At 33.2% G+C, this 15,352-nt stretch overlaps 1 pseudogene; it reads left to right on the forward strand.

The window, feature by feature from the left end:
- Window positions 1–3,365: 3,365 nt before the first annotated feature.
- The window catches only part of LOC149164567 (mitogen-activated protein kinase 9-like), a 29,642-nt pseudogene continuing 17,655 nt past the window's right edge, over window positions 3,366–15,352 (forward strand).

Here is a 15,352-nt window from a genome sequence, read left to right on the forward strand (position 1 = left end):
TATGGTTAACATATTGTTGTGTCACCTGGAGGAAAGTTGCAGGAAGACAAAGGACTATTGAGGAATGCTTAATATCTGGTACCTGGAAACTGTGAAGTCAAGATACGCTCATCTTGGGATTGAAAGGTAGCAGTGCAAGAATATAACCTGAAGGTCAAGGGAGATCACTTTCTTGAGGAAAATATGATCAGATGGAAACTTGGGAAGGCTCAATATAATCAAGGTGAAAGTGATGTGTAGAATTAATGACCTGAAACCTATCACAATAATGAATAAGATGGCTCCATGATACCTTAAAAGAAAGTAGGCTTGATATGATGAGATGCAAAGAAAACAAGGAGCCATGCAACTATGAATTATTTGGTAGTTGATACTCTTATCAAGACAAGCTAGAAAGCTTGTGTATATGACTTCCCAATTAGAAAGGAAGTAATGAATCTCCTCTAAATTTAAGAGGGAGTAAAGAAGTCTCCTTGGATAGGAGCCATGACCTATTCTTAAGTTAAAAAGGAGAATAGGGATATCCTCTATGGTTGAGAGGGAGTGGTGTTGAACATCACATATGCATTCTCTGCTTCATGTGTAAAGCATCTGATTAGGACTAATAATCGTAAGTCCAAGTGAAGGCCTTGGAAAGAGAATGGTAGATGATTTAATAAGAATCTATGGTTTCCTTAAGGATAGAACATCCAAGAAAGTAAAGGAATCGACACTATTTGAGGATGTCACAGGTATCCAAGATAAGAGCGGGTGAAGAGGGTCTATATTCTTTAAGGATTCAAGTCCAAGAATCCAAGGTAAGAATAGTCCTAAAAGGACATCCTTCGTGGACATCTAGATGGGGAATGTGCCTTCTAGAGGTAGTGTGGTATCACACGTAAAGCCTCCCAGCATAAGACTCTTGAATAAAGTAGAGCTTGTCTAGTTAGGCCTCAAATACAATGATGGTTGATCATAATGTTGATGCTTATAGTTGACTTATCAATCCGACTCTTCTTATAATAACTTTTCAAAAGGAGTATTGTCCTTGTACCGGTTGAACAATTATGAATACCTCCCTAGTTTAGAGGGAGTGTTGAAGAATGTAACTAGTTTTGGTCTTCATAATTGTCATTTGACTCATGTAATGATGTAAATATTATTTGGAGAAAGAAAATGATAAAAAGGAAAAAATATTTTTGGAGCATGGGTTTCATACACAAGTTATTTGTCATTAGGTCTCCTAGGTTTATCATGAGTCAAAGAGTCATTATTATTGTAAAAGACCCTTTCAGGCATTTGTATCATTAAAAGAAAAAAAAAAATATATGGAAAGGTCTAGAAGGCTCTTAAGAACCAAGTCGTCCAACCTACATGAAGTCGGCCTTGTGAGGGATATTTGAGCCCTAATAAAGGCTATATAAAGAAATGTTTTGACCTCATTTGTGAGACAATAAAGCAAGCACATTCTTGGTTCTATCTACAAAGGAAGAAGTAATGTGAGGGTCATAGGAGAAAAGGAAGGCTAGAAAAGAAGGAAGAGGCTCCATAATTAAGCGAAGGTCTTAAATCTTTCCATCTCTTGCTCACACATGAGAGTACCGTAGGGTTTCCAGGGTTACCTTAGGTCTAAATTGCAGAAAGAGTTTCAGGTTGTCTTGGCATGAATGATATTCTAGAGGAACCTTCATTTATAAAGGGATATTTCTTCGCTATCTTTGGATATTGGCTGGTTGACTTGGTTCTTGGTGGTAGCCTGCATTTAGGGTTTGGTATCAGAAGTTTCCATTAAAGTTGATTCTATAAGAAGAAAAGTTATTTCTGGGTTTTCCCCTTAGAGGGGTTTTGCCTTGCCTTGTAGCCTATATCTTGTGTTCATTTGCATGGTTGTCATCTTCATGTTTTGGCTTTTATTTGATGATAAGAGCATAAGCATAATAAAAAGAAGAAAAAGATAAATCATAAATAATTGTCATGAATGGAAAAGATAAATTTAAATGTTACCTTATCTAATTTTACAACAAATAACTTATCACAAGCTGGAACAACTCATGCTCTTCAATCCCCAACTAGGGAAAACATAGAAAAACCCGTTCCAACAAATCCTCATAGTTAGGAATCATTGATAAACAAAGTTAGTTACTCTACCAAAGATCCCCTCTAGAACCTACACTTGCATCACATAAGTGTACAAGGAGTCTCCTTCTCTCCCCTCTACAATAAGCACGTGAAGTAGCACTAGGGTTTTTGAATGACACAAAACCCTAGTCTTATCTCTCACAAGAGATACTACTTAAGATACTTCTCTTGCCTCTATAAGGTTTATCAAAAAAACTATCTTCTTTGTCTCCTTTCAATACAACCCTAACCCTAGAGTTTCTTTTGAACTTCCTCCAATAACCTAGCACCGAAGACGATAACAACTATACATGAATAAAAGTACAAGAGAGAGAGGGAGAGAGAGAAAGAAGTGTTCTACACTCATATCCATAATACAAGTGTGTGATGATTGATTTGACAAAAACACTCTCTCCTTCCTCTTTCTCTATGAAATTTAAGGGAGACCAACAATACAAAGTGGATCCAATCCTTTATAAGCAACCTAAAAAAAAGAGCATAGCCCTACATGTAAATCTCTCCAATTCTAGGTGACATATGTCATGCTACAAGGCATGAACATCTAACAAACAAGAATCCTTCTAGGGCTATAATATTAATAGTAGGTCACCTCTTCTAGAACTAGAGACATTATCTAAGGCATATTAAACTTCTCTAACTATATTTATATATCAAATTTATTGCCTTAGATGTCAGAAGGCCTTCACATTCAACTTCAGAGGAGGATCCCCCCTCCCCAATTTGATAATAGGAACTTGGTCTTCAAGCTTTGAGGCTCTCACGTATTTGGTTCTAGATCATTTCATTATGTTAGTTGCATCCATATATTAGAGATCAACTTTGTTTATTGCCTTTATAGGAGTGACATTTTTTTTGGCACTCCCACTTTATTTTGCAACATATGCATTGAACAGTCACATTGACCTTCGTTTGTTCATTTGTTGGACATTAATACACTCATGACTTATCTCAAGTGGAGGGGGGTGTTTTATCACCATATGGCTATTTATTTTTGTAGCATGACTTAAGATTCAAATTTCACATTCAATTAGGCATGCCTATTTTCATTTCCTTTATAACTTTTTTGACCTAAAATTTTGTAACCCATTTAGTTTTTCAAACATTCACGATATATGCTCTTGTGTGATACACAATGTCGGGCCTTGGAGATTAAACATGTAAATTCTTAGAAGGAAAGAGTGTGAATTACCCCTTAAGTATAGATATAATTTTGTTTGTAAGATTGAATAAAATGTCATCTACTAATAATGATCTTATTATGTTGGAATTCAACTAGGTTTTCTGTTGAGAAAATATTTTGGTTTGAAACATTGTGTAAATGTGCCTATGCTAATGATGTTGTTTTGATATTCCAAATCTCTCTAGAGACAAAGTTCTTCACCGAATATGGTGAGGAAAACCAATACCATATACAAGAGGTTGTTATCAAGGGAAGCTATGGTGTAGTAAGTTCTCTGATTGATACTCATATTGGTGAGAAAGTGGCAATTAAGAAGATTAATGATGTATTTGAACATGTGTCTGATGCCACACGTATTTTGAGAGAAATCAAGCTCCTTAGACTGATTCACCATCCAGACATTGTTGAAATTAAGCACATTATGCTTCCTCTATCTTGATGGGAATTCAAAGATATATATGAGTCTATCTCTCTGTTGTATTTGAGTCTATGGAGTCCGTTATTCACCAAGTTATTAAAGCAAATGATGATCTCACACCTGAACACTATTAGTTGTTTCTGTATCAACTTCTTAGAGCCCTAAAGTACATTCATATAGGTTTGAAAATCTCCCCTGAAAGATATGCTTCCAGTCCTAGTAAAACAATTTTATTTGGGCTTTTTTCTATTGGAAGTCTCATTGCTTTACTTGATGAAATGTTTTTATGGTTTTCTTACAGCAAATGTATTTCATCATGACTTGAAGCCAAAAAATATTTTGGCAAATGTTGACTTTAAATTGAAAATATGTGACTTTGCGCTTGCTCGTGTCTCCTTCAATGATGCTACATCTGCAATTTTCTAGACGATAATTTCTCTCACCCTGGATTGCATGTGAATAGATACCTAGAATGGTGAAGAGAGGGATTCATTTTCTCTTCATGTGTAGAGTCTTTCTCTCAGTCTAGCTAATATTATTTGTTGGGGTGTTTCGTCTATAATATTTGATCTCCTTTATGATATGATCTCTCATTAGCATCTCAATTCTATCACCGAGGAGAGCATTGATGGTAATAGATTTCGTGTGAGAGCAACCAATTCTTAGGTGTGTGGAGTGCTTTGCATGGATTTTGGGCCAAACATATTAGTGTTTATCATCTTGTTGACTATCCTCTAATATAAGATGAGATCCTCTAGTCACTAAACATGCTAAATGATGCATATACTTTAGTCAACGTTAGAGAGGGCAATTAGGTTCTGAAAGTAGTGAAGTCTGACTATGGGGCGATACTTAAAAGAAAATTGCTTACTTTTCTTTCCTTTCCCCCCCCTCTTTTCACGAAATGTTGATATTGAGTGGACCTTGTTGCAGGATTATTGGGCAACCAGGTGGTATTGAACCCCTGAGCTTTGTGGTTCCTTCTTTACTAAGGTGAATATTTTGATTTATAGTTGAGTTGCATTTTTCATACTTGTCATTTGTTTTTTGTTTTTTAGTGCTTTACCCCATGCTTAAAGGGAAATTTTTCTAATGATAACTCTATATAAGATTAACATAATTTTGTTTGTACATTGTTTAAACTTTAAAGAAAAAAGAGAAAACATGTTGTTGGTTGTTAGTTGTTACAACTATCGTGTTGGGACATTTCCTTATGAACTTAAAATGTCATTTTGTTTTTAGCTTCTACTTTATTAATATATACAGGTAAGTAGTACAATTTAGTTGAGGCAGAGGCCACTAAGAATCAGGCATACCACTCACAATGCAAGCCAAAATAATAAGACTTTTCCATCTTTAACATTTTATGAGAACTCCAAGAAAATCCTAGTTTTGAAGATTCAAAAACTAACAGGGATGAAAGCATATAAAAGTAAATTGAGTCTTTAAGGTTTAAAACCTATCAATCATAAAAGTCCATAAAACTAACAAAAATGCAAGCCCATATACTGAGAGGTAAAATAATTTGATTCATAAAAATTGAGACAGTTCGGGCCCAAGGATAATTCCAATATCCTTCCTTGTTTTATATCATGTTGATTTTATTGCATTCAACTAATTTGTTTACGTATATTATCACAAAAAGGGTTAGCTTTGAAGATGTTTATGACATGAAATTTTATAATTTTTCATATTCGAAGGTGATTATAATGAAAAATTACATTCCAAACCATTAGATACAAAATATGCAAAGCCGGTCTAAGTGTATGCCATGTAAGGGTGGATATATCAAAATGGTACTGAGTGCAAGTTGCAATAGATATAAGAAAAAAATACATAGATATCCATATTTTAAAACATTGATTGCACCCTTGATAAGTTCTAACCTTTCCTACTTTGACATCATTTAACATTTAGCAAGTTTTCTTAGATACGCTTGGGTATGCTTTCTAAGAGGATATTCGCTGAGAAGAGTACAATGACATTTTCTTGTGTAAAGAAGTCGTATTTCATGAAAATTGTGTCATGGCACACCACACTAGTCAATAGAGATCATGACCCGGCAGTGATATAAGAGTCATTGCTGAGACAAACTTCCATTTGGGAATGAGTCGAAATAATACCTAATCACCATCAACATTATGTGTTACAATCATCACTGAGATATGTCACTGGTGGCAGTTTTATGAGTATTCATGGAATTTTTCTATTGTCCATCTAGATGTTTCAGCCAGTAAGATAATAATATCCCAACCAATGTTTTTTGCTTGTTATGGCCTTGTTTCATTGCAAAAAATGGTGTTTCAAACTATTGTTTTAAATTTTCAGATTCAGACTTGGAATTGCCACAAAATCTTATTCTCTACGAGTGAATAAAGTCTAGAATGAAGATAAAATGTTGTTGGTGTGATTCTTAGAATTTGCTAACGAAAAAAAGCAAATATATTTCTTAATTGTCATAACATTAATGTTTTCTAAAAATGTTTTCTTAGAGATGTTATTGTATATCAATTCCACATATTTTAGCATAAACATTTCTTTTTAATGCATGGATCTATATTTGTTATAATTTATTGCTTTGATCATTTCTTATCATTTAGAATGACATTAATCTGTTTTTCCCTGTTAGAATTATGGAAATAATTCTATGCCTATCACTTAAGTTCTTGGTGTTATATTTATGTTGCAGTACACTCCTGCCATTGATATTTGGAGCATAGGATGCATATTTGCTTAAATGTTTATAGGAAAGCCATTGTTTCCTGGGAAGAGCGTTGTACATCAACTGGATATAACCACTCATTTGCTTGGAACTTAGTCACCATAAACACTTTTTAGGGTTGACCCTTTCTTCTTGCTAATCACATTTGCAATAATGAAGAATATTAGTGGATTTATCTAAAGAGCTACACAGACATTCTGAACAATCCATAATTAAAATACACAACTAATTATATCAATTATGAGATTAATAATCAACACACCAACTGTTCAACTAATTAGCATAGAATTTTCAGAAAACATGAGTGGAAATGACTTACCTATAGCGACGATATTCCTTACTTTTGATTTTGGAGTTGAACGCTATTTGAATCATGCTAACCGCAAAAAAGTTTTGGGGATGAATCTCCACCCATAGGCTCAACTGCACATAATCTTTCTACAACTGGCCACCCCGACCCCTCAATCAATATATTACTGCTAGGGAATCCTTTGTCTCACAACACTTTTCTTCCAATGGAAGAAATGAATCATCTCATCCCCCTCATCGTCCATTAAATCGAACAAACAATTCCAAAAATGGAAAGGGACCTGCATCCACACATTACATGTGTCAACATGCTAGCTTTTATTTCTTTATTCTAAGTTTTACTTAATACAATATTTCTCTTAATTTAACTCTTTCTTATTTTATTTTGTTTTTTAAACTTTTTGTTAACTTTACTTATTTTCATAGTTATATATATATATATATATATACTCTAGTTTATTATTTACTATTATTACACTCTTTTCATTATTTATTATTTATTTACTATGATTATATTTCCTTCATTATTTATTATTTATGTACTATTATTATATTTTCTTTATTCTTTATTATTTATTCACTTGTATATTAATATTATTTTATTTTACTTATTTTTTATTATTATTACGAGGCATTACACATTCCTCATGCACGTTTGACTTGTTAGTGTGACTCGTTAATGACATTTTAGTGATAATAGATTCAAAAATAATATTATACTCGTGGTAGCTGTTACATCCCATGAAAGCCCATGTGATACATGTTTTACTTCCGGCAAGTTGTGAAGAAATAATAGATGTAAACAATATAGATGTCCAAATTTTGCTTTTTATTTTCCTTTATAACTCTTCTTGAGTAATTTTTCTTTATGAAAATTTCAAACTCACAATGAGAAGGCCAGAATATACTTATGTAACGTGCGGAAAAGGCATCCAACACCCTTCTTATAGAAGTTCCCAAATGTAGATCCACTTGCCCTTCATATGCTTGAGTGTATGCTTGTGTTTGATCCAAAAGACCGACCTACATTTGAGGAGTTGTTGTTTGATCTTCAATTATAATGCTAGCTTAGGGAAGTGGTTTGCAACTTAGTTATTATTGTTGCACATATTTTTAGGCATTAGTTGATCCATATTTCAATGGTTTGACAAAAATTGAGCGTGAACCTTCAACACAGCCTACTTCTAAGTTCGAGTTTGAGTTTCAAAGGAGAATATTAACAAAGGATGATGTGAGAGAGCTTACATATCGAGAGGTAAATAGACAATTAAAATGCTATTGTTGCTTATAATTAAAATGCCACCGTGGCTTAATTGTCTTATTCTCTTGATTTACTTGGGAAAAATCTAAAACTTTATGATGACTATCACTTTGCTTTTCCTGTTTTTCAAATCTTTGACAGATTTTAGAGTGTCATCCTAAGATGCTACAGGAGTATTTATGTGGTGCCAACAATGCCAACTTTATGTGTCCAAGGTTTGCCCATGAATATCCTAATTTCATTGTTCATTTTAATGATTTTAGTCCTTATTTCTTAGTTACTTTGTGAAGTTACATGCACTAAACAAACTCAACCAAGTATAATATGCAGCCTTGCTGTTTAGTACCTCCCTCTTATGCAAAAATAATTGACAAGAGAAGTTATTGTAACTAGGATAAAAAGAATAATTGTAACTAGTTGATCTTTAATTTATATCGGGTAATCATTTTCTTCTCCACATCATGTGAACCCTAATTAAATACATAACATCACATTTTTTGTTGGGGAAGGAGGGAGATATTGATACATTTCCTAATTATGAAAACACTTAGTACTAATACTAATAATGGTTAGTACTGAAATTGTTGAATTTATTCATTCTGCTAATTCCCTTGCTTTGAACCTCTCGTTAGAACATATTGGAAGTTGGAAGTTGGAGTATTATTAGTTGTCAAATTGATTTTGACAAAGAAAATAATTTTTTAGATTTCGGAAGTCTAAGAAGCAAATCTCGAAAGTAGATATATCTAATTGCCATGAAAAAATATTTGATGCAGTAAAATCTAGATAAACAAAACATCATTACAAAAACTTCTTTCAATTCAAAGCCATTTGAATTTATATTTTTAACAAGACTTCTGAAAATAAAAGATACAGTGAATGGTACTATCTAATTTGTGATTTACATCTTAAGGCAATACCTAATTCCTCTAAAAGCTAAGTGCATAAAAAATCACAAATATAGCAATAAGAAAGCAGATAGCGATATGTTGTTGCACAAGTTCCAGAAATTACAATGAACATATACTTTTTGGTTTTGGGATTCCCTACCTTTGTGGGAGATTTAATGTTTTTTTTTTGTTTGTTTGCAAATTTACAGAAAATTATAAAATCAACTTATAGGTGCCAGTCCTTGTCTTGTATGTTAGTTATATGATGGGAGTACCATACGTAATAGAAATTTTTATTGGGTTATGCAAAAGATGCCCCTTTATTGAGAGAATTCCATTGAGTTGAGGGGTGGACTTATTGTCCAAACTTCATACATCTACCATCACTAGATGCATGCTTTCCACATTCCCCTTGAGCCATTTCTGAGTGGGTTGCTAATTGGGCCATATTTAGGCAATTGATACTACGAAGCATTTCATTTTATCCGCCTCTAGTATGAGATCCAAGAGTTATTTCATTGTCTATTTCAAGAGTCGCAGACACTTTCTAGTTTCTTTAGATACCATGACCAATGTTGATTGTCTCTTTACATGTAGGGGGACATCACAGTCTAGTTCAATATTTGTGGCCACTCCCTAGACAAACATCCTGTTTCGAAGAATCTATTCCTTCTCGTGTTCTTGTATACTACTGAATTTCTCATCTCTTTAGATCTACCATTGCGAACTATAATACATGCCTTAATATTTTTTTTGGATAAGAACAAAGATTACAGGTTTTGTGTAAACATTACACTGTAGAGGAAGTTCAACAGTAAGGAATTTCATTCAACAAGATAGACTATTACAAGTAGATACAAGGGAAAGCCCTTGTGAATCACTATTGAGTGATTACCAAGGAAGGTCCTTACTACTTGTTTTGGGAGATTTAACGTTTAGTTTATTTTTTTTTTGCAGATCTGCAGAAAATTATAAAATCAACTTATAGGTGTGAGTCCTTGTCTTGTATGTTAGTTATACGATGGGAGTACCATACGTAATAGAAATTTTTATTGGGTTATGCAAAAGATGCCCCTTTATTGAGAGAATTTCATTAAGTTGAGAGGTGGACTTATTGTCCAACCTTCGTACATCTACCATCACTAGATGCATGCTTTCCACATTCCCCTTCATCCATTTCTGAGTGGGTTTCTAATTGGGCCATATTTAGGCAGTTGATACTACGAAGCATTTCATTTTATCCGCCTCTAGTATGAGATCCAAGAGTTATTTCATTGTCTATTTCAAGAGTCGCAGACACTTTCTAGTTTCTTTAGATACCATGACCAATGTTGATTGTCTCTTTACATGTAGGGGACCATCACAGTCTAGTTCAATATTTGTGGCCACTCCCTAGACCAAAATCCTGTTTCGGAGAATCTATTCCTTCCCTTGTTCTTGTCTACTACTGAATTTCTCATCTCTTTAGATCTACCACTACGAACTATAATACATGCCTTAGTATTTTTTTTGGATAAGCACAAAGATTATAGGTTTTGTGTAAACATTACACTATAGAGGAAGTTCAAAAGTAAGAAATTTCATTCAACAAGATAGACTATTACAAGGAGATATAAGGGAAAGCCCTTGTGAGTCACTATTGAGTGATTACCAAGGAAGGTCCTTACTACTTGTCGTGGGAGATTTAACGTTTAGTTTGTTTTTTTTGCAGATTTGTAGAAAATTATAAAATCAACTTATAGGTGCTAGTCCTTGTCTTGTATGTTAGTTATACGATGGGAGTTCCATACGTAATAGAAATTTTTATTGGGTTATGCAAAAGATGCCCCTTTATTGAGAGAATTTCATTGAGTTGAGGGGTGGACTGATTGTCCAACCTTCATACATCTACCATCACTAGATGCATGCTTTCCACATTCCCCTTGAGCCATTTCTGCGTGGGTTGCTAATTGGGCCATCTTTAGGCAGTTGATATTGCGGAGCATTTCATTTTATCCGCCTCTAGTATGAGATCCAAGAGTTATTTCATTGTCTATTTCAAGAGTCACAGACACTTTCTAGTTTCTTTAGATACCATGACCAATGTTGATTGTCTCTTTACATGTAGGGGGACATCACAGTCTAGTTCAATATTTGTGGCCACTCCCTAGACAAACATCCTGTTTCGGAGAATCTATTCCTTCTCGTGTTCTTGTATACTACTGAATTTCTCATCTCTTTAGATCTACCACTGCAAACTATAATACATGCCTTAATATTTTTTTTGGATAAGCACAAAGATTACAGGTTTTGTGTAAACATTACACTGTAGAGGAAGTTCAATAGTAAGGAATTTAATTCAACAAGATAGACTATTACAAGTAGATACAAGGGAAAGCCCTTGTGAATCACTATTGAGTGATTACCAAGGAAGGTCCTTACTACTTGTTGTTGATTTTATTATTGCCAAAGTTGCACTTTGGAGCACTTTGATGCTTCCAACGGTTATCAAGAAGGATTAAATTGTTGAGATTTTATTTAGCCTTCAATGAATAATTACTTCAGTGTTGAGGAGCTAAATTAATTATTTAATTGGAACATATGACTTGATATAAGGTTGCGATACTACTTTATTTATTAAACCCCAAAACATGAAAACTAGAAATAGAGTTGAAAAATCTTTGTTTCAGTGTGACAAGATCCCAATTTTTATATTTAAAAATCAAAATATGGAGTTGAGAATGCAACTACTGAAGATATCCACTAAATTGGGAACTATATGTTTGGGTTCCTAAGGTATGGCTTTGAAAAGTTAGAATATTAAAACAAGTCTCCACAGTGTGATGCTTTACATAGAAATAATAATCATAGAGTTTTTTCTAAGCTCCTTATTAAAATATTAAAGAAAATTAATTTAAAAAGCCATGCTTATTGTAAATGTTTTTCTATATCTATTTGATGGATTACCAAAATGGACTTACTTTTCCCTATTATAACTACTCCACTTTCCCTTTTTGGTTTATCGAGGCCAGATCCCCCCTTAAGGGTAGTGACATGTGATATGATCCACTATTATTTGTCATGCTACTTCTAGGTTAGGTTTTAGCGAAAACCAGAATTAGTAGATATCCATTTTGTATGTAAGTGTTCTCAAAATTTTGCGTCTCTTTTAATTTAAAAATTGCATGTTGAATTTTATCAACATGGATTTGGAAGTTTATAAGATTTAGGAATATATTATATCTAAATATGATCATCTCCTTAATAATTTTCAAATATTTTATGGCAAAGACTATAATTACTAATATCCTTATTATTTTTAATGTTCCTTCCCTGAGGTATGGACATGTTGGTAATTTTTGGTCATGTAATGCCTTTAAAATCCACTATGCAGTTTTTCAGGTTGTTCTAACTTTCTCTGCTTGTTTTTCTTGTTTCTTTTGCCTTCTGAAGCTCATAGTTGTCTTATAATTAACTCTCTTATGACAATTTCAATTATTATAGAACCATATATTATTCTAGGTTGATTTTGTGTTGCATAATCTTGTTTACATTTGTAGCTAATTGATTGGGAAGGAGGTGGGTATTTGACGTCAAATTCATCAATGCCACGAGGAGAGATAGTTATTGGTGGTCCCTAAGAACAAAGAGAAAACTAATGAGTATTATAAGGTGATTGAACATCGGGGCTTAACTTATTTGAAAATAATAATAATTATATAGATGGTTTAAACTCCTACACTGTTTTCTGTTGGAGAAGGTGGATGAGAGAGGAATGCGATGGTTCTATATTGGTTCCTCTGGACCCTAAGGATCATGGAATATTGGGGCATGTTACCCACCAACATATATGGATGACCATAAGAGCAATTTTTTCTTTTATGATGCAATTTTCTAGCCAACTGTCATACATTATTTATTATATGTTGTCTTTTTCTTTTCATTTCTTTTCACAAGTTATCTACAACTTGAGATTTTCAACATGTAACTTAGTTGGCATGAGTGTTTCTAAGCTTTTCCTAAAGGTTGAATACTAAGTTCCCAAGGTATTTTTTTGTATGGTGACATTTTATTTGCTTTGTTACTATCGCCCAACTAAAGAAAACTTGTTTGAGTTTCTTGCTTTTATAGGGAAAATGGCATTGGCATTAATAATGTTGTGATATATATCGTATAAATCCTTTATAGTCTATTTTAGTTTATATTCCAGTGTTCATTGTCTTTCATTTCTTATACTCTGCATTGTATCTTATTTCATTTTCAGCGGAGGAACTCAATATTGATGGTAAGAAGTAGGAATTAAAGAAAGAGAAGAACAATAACACTGGAGCGACAAATGCAAAGAGAGAGAGAAAAGATAACCAGTCTAGTAATATCCCAAATCCAATATCCCGCATGAGACACACACATACAAACTGATGGTCAAGTCTTTAGAGTTGGTGAATTCACATGCAATGCCTTGGCAACACAATTATAATGTTTTAAAGTGATGAAACAATATTTCATTTGTGAATTGTAGTCCAACCAATATTGAGTTGGAAACTCCTATTGTAATACTTGACATTTCAAATAATATAATTATTTGGTTGAAATTATTTATAGTTGTACTTGATATTATTTAGTTTTATAATTAACATATGTAACTTTGCGTTTTCATATAAGATGAACATGCATATTGTATGACATTTTTTTTTTAAATTAATTGCAAATTCATACTAGTTAATTTATGTTGATTAATAATGAACACATAAAATCAATCTAAAACTATTAAATTAGTAGTTTATATTGATTAATGATGAGCACAAATAAAATGACTAAATTAGTCGCTTATAATGATTATTAATGAAAGTAAATGAAATGAATATAAACTACTAAATTAATTGTTTATATAATGAATATGAAACTACCAAAAAGAGATAAATGACTACTGTAAATGATAAATTTGTGATTATAAATGACAACTAAATTTTGCATATATATATATTATTAGTAACTAATTTACAATATCTTATAACACTACCAAAATATAGTCATATTTCTTTGGTCATTAACTGGTTCCAAACGATGATTAAAATTTGCATATATATGACTATTAGTAGCTAATTTATAGTATCTTATAATGCAATAACATTTTGGTCCTATTTATTTGGTCATTAATTAATGACTAAATTAATGACCAAATTAATGAATAAATATACTACTAGATGATAAATTGAGAGAACCAATTAATGATTAAGTTAAATACGACTAAAAATTTGTCGCATTATAAGATACTGTAAATTAACCACTATTGGTCACTGACTTAAAAATTGTCATTTATATGCAAATTTTAGTTGTTTTTTAGTAACTAATTAGCCGTTCTGTACTAGTGTCTCCTTTACGGAGCTTAGATCTTATGAGCATATGAAACCTTGCAAATCCTATCAAATCTTCATACAACCATGCTGTGATACCAAATTTGATCCCAAAAACAAAAGTGCAGGTATTACTGAACAATTTGCAAGCTAGTTTATGTCTCTTTGTGCAACAAATCGTAATTGTGAAAATACATAAATGTAAGTAAAATGACAGAAAACTACAAAGCAAAGAGGATGAAAACACAACATATATAAGACATAACTTGATAATGGAGTTCACCCATCTTGGGCCACGTCTCTAGGTCGAACTTCCATTGGTGACCGCTTTATTAAAATTATCAAGTTCTTAATACATCAATTTATAAGCTTCAAACTAAAAAATTAACTTGTCCATGTTGTTCAGAATGCTAAAAAACCCCCATATAGGCTCTCATGAAGCTCAAAAAGGCTTAAAAATGAGCAAATTACCCCCCTTACAACATAAGACTGTCAAAAAACTCTACAAAAAGGCCTTGTTCTGCAAAATATTCAATAATAGGGGCTCATAACCTGAATGGATGGGTGTGGCCGTTGTTATGGCATTGGTCACAGGTTCGAATCGTTAAATGTACTGAGTAGTGTGTGCACCAGTCATATTTGGTGGTCAACCATTGGCGGTTAACAAAAACCATCAGCCACAACTTCAGTCATGTCGCTACCATATAACCCTTGGTGTAACACCTATCTGTGTTGGTGTTCAACCATAACTCTGTGCCTATTCCATTGGCTTTGATCATGTGGAGTCTCATACAACTAAGCACGTTACTATTTAGGCCACCTCCACCTGTAGCACCTGCTGTTAGTCACGTATATGCCATATAACCAAGCGTCAAACCAGTAAGGCTAGCTTGTCAGTTTGACATTTTAATGCCAACCTTTAATTAATATGACAGTAAATTAAAACATCCTCTCACCATTTAACAAGCCATAATGTAGCTCGGTTGGTTGGGCATTGGTTTCATGGACAGGAGGTCAGTGGTTCGAATCTTGCGGAGGCTGGTTCGCCAAAAAATTTTGGCGTGAAAAATCGAGACCACTTGGTGGCCTTTCATAGGGCAACGTGGCACCCTATGATTGGA

This window comes from Pinus tabuliformis, chromosome 5_1 (assembly GCF_031772625.1).
Source record: "Pinus tabuliformis cultivar Carrire ecotype Pingquan chromosome 5_1, CPIR1, whole genome shotgun sequence".
Classification (NCBI taxonomy): domain Eukaryota; kingdom Viridiplantae; phylum Streptophyta; class Pinopsida; order Pinales; family Pinaceae; genus Pinus; species Pinus tabuliformis.